At 38.6% G+C, this 10,000-nt stretch overlaps 1 long non-coding RNA gene across 1 annotated transcript in view; it reads right to left on the bottom strand.

Annotated features, from left to right (window-relative positions):
* Positions 1-10,000, bottom strand: part of LOC119569806 — an 18,659-nt gene that overhangs the window by 4,987 nt on the left and 3,672 nt on the right. Inside the window, exon 3 of the long non-coding RNA XR_005228326.1 lies at positions 2,645-2,782. This is a non-coding gene — a long non-coding RNA (uncharacterized LOC119569806). The remainder of the gene's footprint in view (positions 1-2,644; positions 2,783-10,000) is intronic.

Genomic DNA, 10,000 nt, shown 5'->3' with positions numbered 1-10,000 from the left:
TGGTTAATATGTGTTTGTGTTCATATGTGTGGTGTGTGTTCATATGTGTGTGTGTTCATGTGTGAGTGTCTGTGTTCATGTGTATGTGTGTCTGTGTTCATTGTGTGTGTGTTTGTGTCATGTTGTGTGTTTGTGTTCATGTGTGTGTGTGTTTGTGTATGTGTGTGGTTTGTGTGTGTGTGTGGTGTGTGTTGGGTGTGGTGTGTGTGTGTGTGTGTGTGTGTGTGTGTGTGGTTGTGTGTTTGTGCACGTACATATGCATGTGCGTTGTGCATATATGTGCATGTGTGAAAATCTTCATAATGTGACAATATAACGTTGAAATAGAAATCCTTGTATTCAGTGGACAATATGATTAAGCGTAACACTGATTAGATTCTTAACAATATCATAAAAACTACCATCTAAGGGAGTATGATGTTTTTACGCAATTGCAGCTTTCAGCAGTATTAGAAAAAAATTTTTATGCATATTGTGATTTTTTTTTTTTATACTCTTTTCATACTTTTAATTCCGTATTGAACTTCTTTTAACAGTGGTAAATGTTATCCTCTAAGCTCTCCTCTAGTGGGTTTAAGTCAAAAAATTGGTTAAGTTGATATGACTTAAAAATATGACAAGGAAAAAATATATGAAATATTACATAAAAATTCTGTATGATTTCAGAGACCATATACTGTACTGTCCAAATAAATACGTCTATAACTTAAAGATCAATACAAGCTTGTCATCCTACATCATTTCCCTCTTTGTGTACAGATAAATAACTCCTCCCAAAGAATATTCTCTTCTGGTACTTTTTATGGTGCTTAAGCAATGAAGAACAATATCTAGACAATTATCACATAGCAATATCCTTTTAACTGTTTTTCCCCACAACAGTAGGACTGAGAACAAAAACATTTGCTCTCTGTTGTGACTAAAGTACCAAACAAATTTCTCTGGTTTTTTTTTTCTTCTTTTACCAAGACTGTTCCACTAAATGTCAATACTCTTGTTCAAGTTAATGAAAGAAAAGTTTTTCATTTCTGTTACATCATAGAATGAAGAAGAAAATCATGAAGGAGAAAATAAATGTGTTTCTCTCATTCATATGAGCATCTGAATGATCAAACCAACTGTTGTGCACTGGAAAAATAATAAAACCAAATCAAACCATTTAAATAAGATAAAAATCTAAATGTTATATATATATATAAATTTTAAAATATATATATAAATATATATATAAGTATATATCTATATATATAAAATATATATATATATATATATTATAATTTTTCAAATCATAATACACAAACTTTGGTAATATATCACTAAAAATAAGACTTTTTTTTTTACTTAAAAATATATTTCTAACACTATGAAGAAAAGCAGAACTGACTAATTTTATCTACTTATTTTTAATGGGCTATATAGGGTAACACAATAAAATGGTCCCCATTCAAAATTTTCAGGTGGATACATGAATGTGTGATGTTAAAAAGTGTACTTATACCTTCAGTACGGGATGACATGCATGCCCTATCCACTGCGATTCTAGTTTAGTGACAAGATGGACTAATCCCATCTATCTCAACTGTTTAACATTTTCCATGACTTTTGGAAATTCTTTTTTATTTCTCTTGATATTGTACTTCAATAACATTCTAATAATCTAGACATCAAAAATTAATAATAACAGTATTGATTCAATGGGATATGAAAAAGAAAAATCCCCCCAAAAATTCAAGTGTCAATTAGTGGCCGGGTGATATACATATAATATATAATATATAAAAAATTTATAATTATATATATAAAATATATATAATTACATATAAAAATATAAATAAATAAATTAAAAATTTTATATATATATATATATTTTATATATATATATATATATATCATATATGTATAAATATATTGTATTTTATGTATATATATGTATATGTTTATATCCATATATATATTATATAGGGAATATATATATTCATATATATTATATATGTATATATAAAAATACTAGAAAACATATGTATGCATGCATATACATATAAAACCAACACACAAACACAAACACACACAAAACACACCACACACACACACACACACACACACACACACACACACACACACACCACACACACACACACACACACACACACACACACACACACACACACACCACACACAACACACACACACACACAACACATTTCTAACATTTAGTTTATTCTTTTCTGATCAACCGTTCTTGTTGTCAAAATGATATGAATAGACTATATCAAATAAATATTATTTTCAAAGACCTCCTAGCCACTCTAATTAGAGTTTTGAATGGAAAAGTTTACCAGTAAATATATATGACATTACTTAAATTATTAATAAAAGATTAAATAGATGAGCATCAATATAGGGACCATTCCTTTCTGCTACCCTATGCAACAATCAAAAAATAATTTTAAAATTTATAGCAATGTTGGTTACAAATTCATAAAATTGGTATTGGAAGAGAAATATGACAGAAATAAAGGTTATGTAACTCTTCAACCAATAATCTTATAACTTTTGGTTACAGCAAAAGAGCAAACTGGTTGTATGAAATATCTGTACAGTGCATGCATTGGGCATTCTTTGCCTTCATCAAATAGTGTCTTACCATCATCGTGTGCTGTTTCTCTGGGGGAGCTGTTCCTGAACTTCTGAAAAGTCTCTCTCTACTCTCTCCGTGCTCTTTTGGATCTCCCTACGTGTTGGCTTTCTACCTCTCCAGCTCCTCTCTTCTTGTCATAATTACCTGTAACATATAATATAATACTGAATTATAACATGTTACATAAAATAAGCAAACACATAAGCAACACACACACACAAACAAATAAATAAATACATAAATAAATAAATAAATCACACACACACACACACACACACATGTAGCCGCTGGCATCAGCGGTGTGACAGTGCGACCACATATCATCCTCTCCAAGATGCCCAGACCAACTCGGGTTAATGGTTTACACATAGGCCGTGACAAGGGACGCCTTGATCCTTGTGTTAGCAGATGTATGGCGTGGGTGAGCCTCACGAAGGGGGCCATCAGTGGTGTGTAGGGCAGTTCGAGAGTTAACACAGGCCTGACAACACGTACATAAGGACAGATCTGGAGACTTATTAAAGGCCTTGCTGTTCCCGCTATGCGTTTGACTGTAAGCGCCATTTCACACGCTTAGATTATTTGTGTTGATTTGAGGTGACTGATACCACTGCATTGTATTCGCATTCCAATAAATTGTGAAGCGAGTACAACGCAGTGGTATCAGTCACCTCAAATCAACATAAATAATCTAAGCGTGTGAAATGGCGCTTACAACACATATATATATATATATATATATATATATAATATATATATATATATATATATATATATATATATATATATATATATATATATATATACATGTATATATAATATAGAAATATATATACATATAAACACATGCACACACACACACACACACGCACACACACACAAGTGTGTATGTATATATGTATGTATGTATGCGTGTATATATGATATAAATATATATAGTAAATATATAATATATTATAAAATATATATAATATATATATATTATATCACATATATATAATACATATATATAATATATATAAAATATATATTAATATATATAAAATATTATATCATATCTATATATATATATATATATATTATATATATATATATATATATATATTATATATATATATGAGGCCATGGTGGCCGAGCGGTTAGAGCATCGGACTGAAGATTGTCACGGCGGCAATCTGAGTCGAGGGTTCGAGTCACCGACCGGCGTGTTGTTCCCTTGGGCAAGGAACTTCACCTCGATTGCCTACCTAGAAACGACATATCGCTTGAGAGTCAAACGCAAGTGTCGTAGGGGAAGTCACCACCGTGGCACAAACCACGGTGATTAGGAAGGGCATCCAATCAGGCAAGGGTGGCACTGCCATATATAACCTCTCAATTGTGAAATGAGAGAGGCCTATGTCCTGCAGTGGAATGAATGGCTGTTGAAAAAAAAAAAAAAAAAAAAAAAAAAAAAAAAAAAAAAAAAAAAATATATATATATATATATATATATATATTTTATATATATATATATATATATATCATATAATGTAATATCCTACAACAGATATATCTAAAAGTAGGAGTTGAACCTGACTCCCATGAAACACATTATTCCTATGGTTTTCTGTTACTGCCATATCACAATTAATGACTGCATTTTATATCATGGTCTTGCAGTGTAACCTCTGTAAATTATCAGCCACTTTGTTTATTATAGGCCATGCATCAGTCAACAAATCCTTGTAATGTGGTTCAGAAGCTACCACTCCTCACCTAAGTCATGACATGCTAAATCTTTCCTGAGTGGAGGATGAGAATTGTCCAGCACTCTCTTGCCCCCTTGTGGTGATCTATAAAATTAAATCATAAGGCTACTTAGCCACTACTACTTCTTTCCTCTTTACTTCCTACTTATCATCTGCTGTGTATTCACAATAAAACCTAAAAAATTAGCGCTCTCTTTTCCTCATCACCAGTGTTTACAGTGAGAGCAAGTTATATATCCCACACGTGAAGCTGTGAAATAAATTACAATCAACTGGATTTAAAAACCATATCTATGAAGATGCACCTGAGGATGCCCAAATTTCCCTACCTCTGCAACTACTTGACCATAGATACTGATGCCATGCTCTTGCAGTGCCTCATCACTCTTGAACTGGACCTTTGTTGTGCTGTTACTTGCAAAGATAAAAACCTACTTATGCCTTTGTTGTACCTGCATTGTGCCTTTGTCATACCTTGTTCCAAATCTGTACCCCATCTGGTCCTAAGTCATTTGCAAAGAGATAAATGCTAATAGCTGAGGATTATCTCCACCCTCCTCAGACAAAATGTATCACAGAGTCCAGTATTAAAGAGTACGCAATAAATGCCCATACAATTTCATGTGGGACTCCCTCAACTTCTTGGAGCCATCTGCTAACATGCAAAGCATCAAGCAACCTAGACCTACAATGTACAGCTATAAAAATAAACAAGGCAAATCCAAAAGCCAAAAAGTGGACACAAGGTGTTTGGAACCAATGAAAGTAAAAATATTTGAAGAACACCATTCAATGAAACCTCTACATGGCTAACCTACCTTCTTTACACTCATAAGAACACATTGATTAGTTATGAGTGAAATGGTACATTGATCTGACCTTTGTGAAACCCAACATTCTCAAGCTGAAATTGTTTCTGCTACTGCAATTATACAAACACTGACTGTATGTTATATAATGATCTTTATCATTGCAATATCTTTCATTATGATCCACCATGAGTCTTGATCCAGCATGGGGGAACACAGCCATCTTTTATTGAGCGTTCTCCTGCACTACAATGAAATAATTTACAAACACTCAATAAGTGCACCAGTCTCTGCTTGGCTGCTACCCCTAATGTTTTAAGGAATGGAGGAAGAACAACATTGTTTGCTGTTCACCCTTAGAACTAATTTGCACAATGTTTACATCGGTGGCTGCCAGATGTACAAAAGTGGGGGCCAGCAAGAGTACTGAAATATAATTCCACATCTGTACATGTACAAGGCGAAACGCTAGACATAGCGGATTAGTATATGTATCTAGGGCAACTCATACAGACAAACACAGCCGGTGAAAAATAAAAAAACTGATGCATCAGTCTAGGCTCGAGCACCTTCAGCGGGACACAGTAGCATACTAAGAGGCTTTTTGCCATTGTGTTTAAAAAGAAAAGTTTTTAACAAAAGCATCATCCCATTATGACTTATGGATCAGAAACAAGGACTACCACCAAATTACTGTAGGGGAAACTAAAAAGTGCCCACAGAGGAATGGTAAGGTTGATGCGGGGAAATTAGCCTAAGAGATTGGATGAGGGTGATGTGGATCATGAAACAGACAAAAGTGGAAGATATGTTTAGGAACATCAAAAAGATGAAATGTCAAGGGGTAGGTCATATGTTTCAGAAAACAGGACATATGGACAAAGAAAGTACAGACTGAGATATAGATAACAGAAGGGGACAATGACAAGTGGCATGACAAAATAATGAAATTTGGGGACCAAGACTGGAAACAAAAGACAGAAAGAACTGGAAAAGATTGGGAGAAGCAATGATGATGATATAAAACTGTATATATGAATATGTGTATAAATATACAGATATGTGTATATATATATATAATATTTTATATATATATATATATATATATATATATATATATATATATATATATATGTGTGTGTGTGTATATTCATATGTGAGGCTGCGGTGGCCGAGTGCTTAGAGCATCGGACTTGGGACTGTCGTGACGTCAGTCTGAGTTCAGGGGTTCGAGTCACCGGCCGGTGCGTAGTTCCCTGCGGCAAGGAACTTCACCTCGATTGCCCACCTAGCCACTGGGTGGGCAAGCCAGCCCAAGTCGGTGCCGGTCCCAGAACCGGGTAAATAGAGATGGTGACTCAATAAAAATACCAGGCGGAAGGCAACGGCAAACCGCCGCTCTAAATTGCCAAGAAAATCATGGAAATCCATGATCGCCAACGTCCTTATATGGGCCGCGGTGGCCAAGTGGTTAGAGCATCGGACTCAAGACTCAAGACAAGTTCGAGGGTTCGAGTCACCGGCCGGCGCATTGTTCCCTTTGGGCCAGGAACTTCACCCCGATTGCCTACCTAGCCACTGGGTGGGTAAGCCAGCCCCAAGTCGGTGCCAGCCCAAGTCGGTGCCAGTCCCAGAACCGGGTAAATAGAGATGGTGGGCTCGATAAAAACACCGGGCGGAAGGCTATGGCAAACCACAGCTCTAAATTGCCAAGAAAATCGCCACGGTGGCCGAGTGGTTACAGCATCGGACTCAAGACTCTCACGACGGCAATCTGAGTTCTATGGTTCGAGTCACCGGCCAGTGCGTTGTTCCCTTGGACAAGGAACTTCAACTCAATTGCCTACCTAGCCATTGGGTGGCCAAGCCAGCCCAAGTCAGTGTTGGTCCCAAGCCGGATAAATAGAGAGAATGATTACCTAAAAGGTAACACCGGCACTCTCCATGGAAAGGAACTGGGGACCCTACCACGTACTCACTCCAAGAGCATCATAACATGAAAACTGCAATTAAGTATCATGCTGTGACCATGAAAATGAGGAACTCTGGTTCCTGGTACCAGCACTCCAACCCTCATCGCTGGACTTAGTACAGCAGTACGGGTACAGTGGCCAAGGAGATCGACCACATTCTTGTTAGTAAGCAATGGTGGATCCTCCAGAATTGCAGGGTTTACCGGAGTGCCGAGTTCTGTGGCACCGACCATAGGCTGGTTGTGGCTACCCTGTGGGTCCACTTCAAAACCCCCCGTCCCTCCAGTGGCCACCCTAAGGTGTTTCACCTGGACAGACTAAGGGAGGAGGAGTGTGCCCGTGGGTTCACCATGGCAGTCGCTGACCAATTCACAGAACTCAACAACTGACGGACCCAGTTGCTCTGTGGGAGTCTTCACGCGCGTAACACTCGAAGCAGCACAGGAGTCGACTGGCGTACGCCTGAGGGCAAGGCAGAATTCCATCTCCATTAGAGGCCACTGAAGCTTGATTCCCATTCAGCTGAGCCTTGCAACACGCAAGGCTCAGCTGAATGGGAATCAAGTCTTGCGTCGTTCCATGGTGCGTAGGGCTCGGACACTGCTGAGAAGGGACAAAGGAACAGTTCATCAGGAATCTTGCTGAGGAGATCGAAGGCCATTTCTTGGTAAATGACCTTTGCCCTGCCTACCAAGCCCTGAGAAAACTGAACTCTAAGCCCTCCTCACAGATGACTGCAGTCCGATCAGAGGATGGACGGATCATCTCAGATCATGTTGGGGTTCGTGAACGTTGGGCTGAGTATTTTGAACAGTTGTACCAGGTAGACCTCCAACAGTTAGCTTGGATGCAAGCATTACCTGTGCCAGACCACCCATCAGCAAGGAACCTTCTACCCTAACAGAGGTTAGGCTGGCAATTTCCAAGCTGAAGAGTGGGAAAGCTGCAGGCATATGTGATATCCCTGCTGAACTGCTAAAGGCGGGGGGTTTGAATTATGGCTCGGGGCCTGCATACAGTCCTGACTGCCATCTGGCAGTCTGGTACCATTCCCCCTGACCTGTTGAGGAGCGTGGTCATCCCTCTCTGGAAGGAGAAAGGGGATCACTGGGATTGTAGCAACTACTGTGGCATTACACTGCTCAGCATACCAGGCAAGGTTCTCGCCCACATTCTTCTGAAACGGATCCGCATCCACCTACTGAGGCATCAGAGACCGGAAACAGTCTGGATTTACTCCTGGCAAGTCCACAATAGACCGTTATACTAGCGCTCAAATAATTGTAGAACACCTTTGTGAGTTTGGACGTGGGTTGCTTGTAGCCTACATTGACCTCAAGAAGGTGTGTGGTGGGGTATGTCAAACTTCTTCCCTGTTAATTCAGGGGTGAGGCAAAGGGTGTGTCCTTGCACCAAACTTTTCAACACTGTATGGACTGCAGGATGGTAGAGAAGTCCACGGCTGCTCAAACATGAGCATACCGTTATTGATGATGATAATGGACTGGATAATGGGCAGAGTTTCTAGCCAAAATCAGTGTGGAGCAACATTGGGCAATATTAAGGTCTCAGACCTTGACTTTGCCAATGATGTTGCCTATTTGAGTCCTTGGAGTCACTTGTGGCGGCTCTTGATGCATTTAGCAATGAGGCGAAGCCTCTAGGCCTAGAGGTCTCCTGGACCAAGACCAAGATTCAGGACTTTGGGGCCTGTTAGGGGAACCCGTTCAGTCGATCCTTGCTTGCGGCGAGGACGTTGAAGTTACAGAAAGTTTTACATACCTTGGTAGCATATTCCATATCTTGGGTTGTCAGACCAGGAAGTCAGTAGACGGATTGGTCTGGCAACAGGAGCCATGAGATCAATCAACAAAGAGTTTGAAGATGTCGGTACCTATGTAGAAAGACCAAGCTGCGTGTCTTCAAGGCCTTGATACTGCCAGTTTTGCTCTATGGAAGCAAAACCTGGACACTATCCAGTGTCTTGGAATCTCACCTTGATGCCTTTTGTAACAAGTCCCTTCGCGGATCATGGGTGCAGTTGGCAGGACCAAAGTGTCCAACCGGCGGTTACCACCGTGAGACCAGCATGGGACCTGTTACTTGCATAATCAGGGATCGCCAAAATCAGGCTATATGGCCACCAAGCTTGCTTCCCCGTGGGCGACCCTGCGTATCAGGTTGTCTCTCTGCGAGACAGTCCTGGGTGGAGGAGTCCTGTGGGACGACCTAGGAGATCATAGCTTGGGCAGCTCAGACGAGACCTGTCGCGAGGAATTAGAGATGGACCGGTGTCTGGCTGGAGACTTGCCTCGAGGGATCCTCGTGGCTGGTAGCGATGTGTGGATGCAGCCATGTGCCCCCGTCGGCGTTAGGCCCTTGATGATGATGACGATGTGACCACGGCAGCTCAAACATGAACCTACCGTTAAGAAAAAAAAAAAAAAAAAAAAAAAAAAAAAATTCATATATATATATATATATATATATATATATTATATAGATATATATATATATATATATATATATATAATATATATATATATATATATATATATACATAATATATATATATTTATATGTATATATATATATATATATATATATATTTATATGTATATATATATAGAGATTTATATATATATATATTTTTTTTTTTTTTTTTTTTTGAAGGGTAGGTTCATGTTTGAGCCACCGTGATCACAGCATGATACTTAATTGTAGTTTTCATGTTGTGATGCTCTTGGAGTGAATACGTGGTATGTTCCCCAGTTCCTTTCCATGGAGAGTGCCGGTGTTTTAGGTAATCATTCTTTCTATTTTATCCAG

This window comes from Penaeus monodon, unplaced genomic scaffold, assembly GCF_015228065.2.
Source record: "Penaeus monodon isolate SGIC_2016 unplaced genomic scaffold, NSTDA_Pmon_1 PmonScaffold_188, whole genome shotgun sequence".
NCBI lineage: Eukaryota > Metazoa > Arthropoda > Malacostraca > Decapoda > Penaeidae > Penaeus > Penaeus monodon.
Note: the sequence above shows the minus strand (reverse complement) of the source record. Positions and strands in the feature narration are given on the sequence as shown.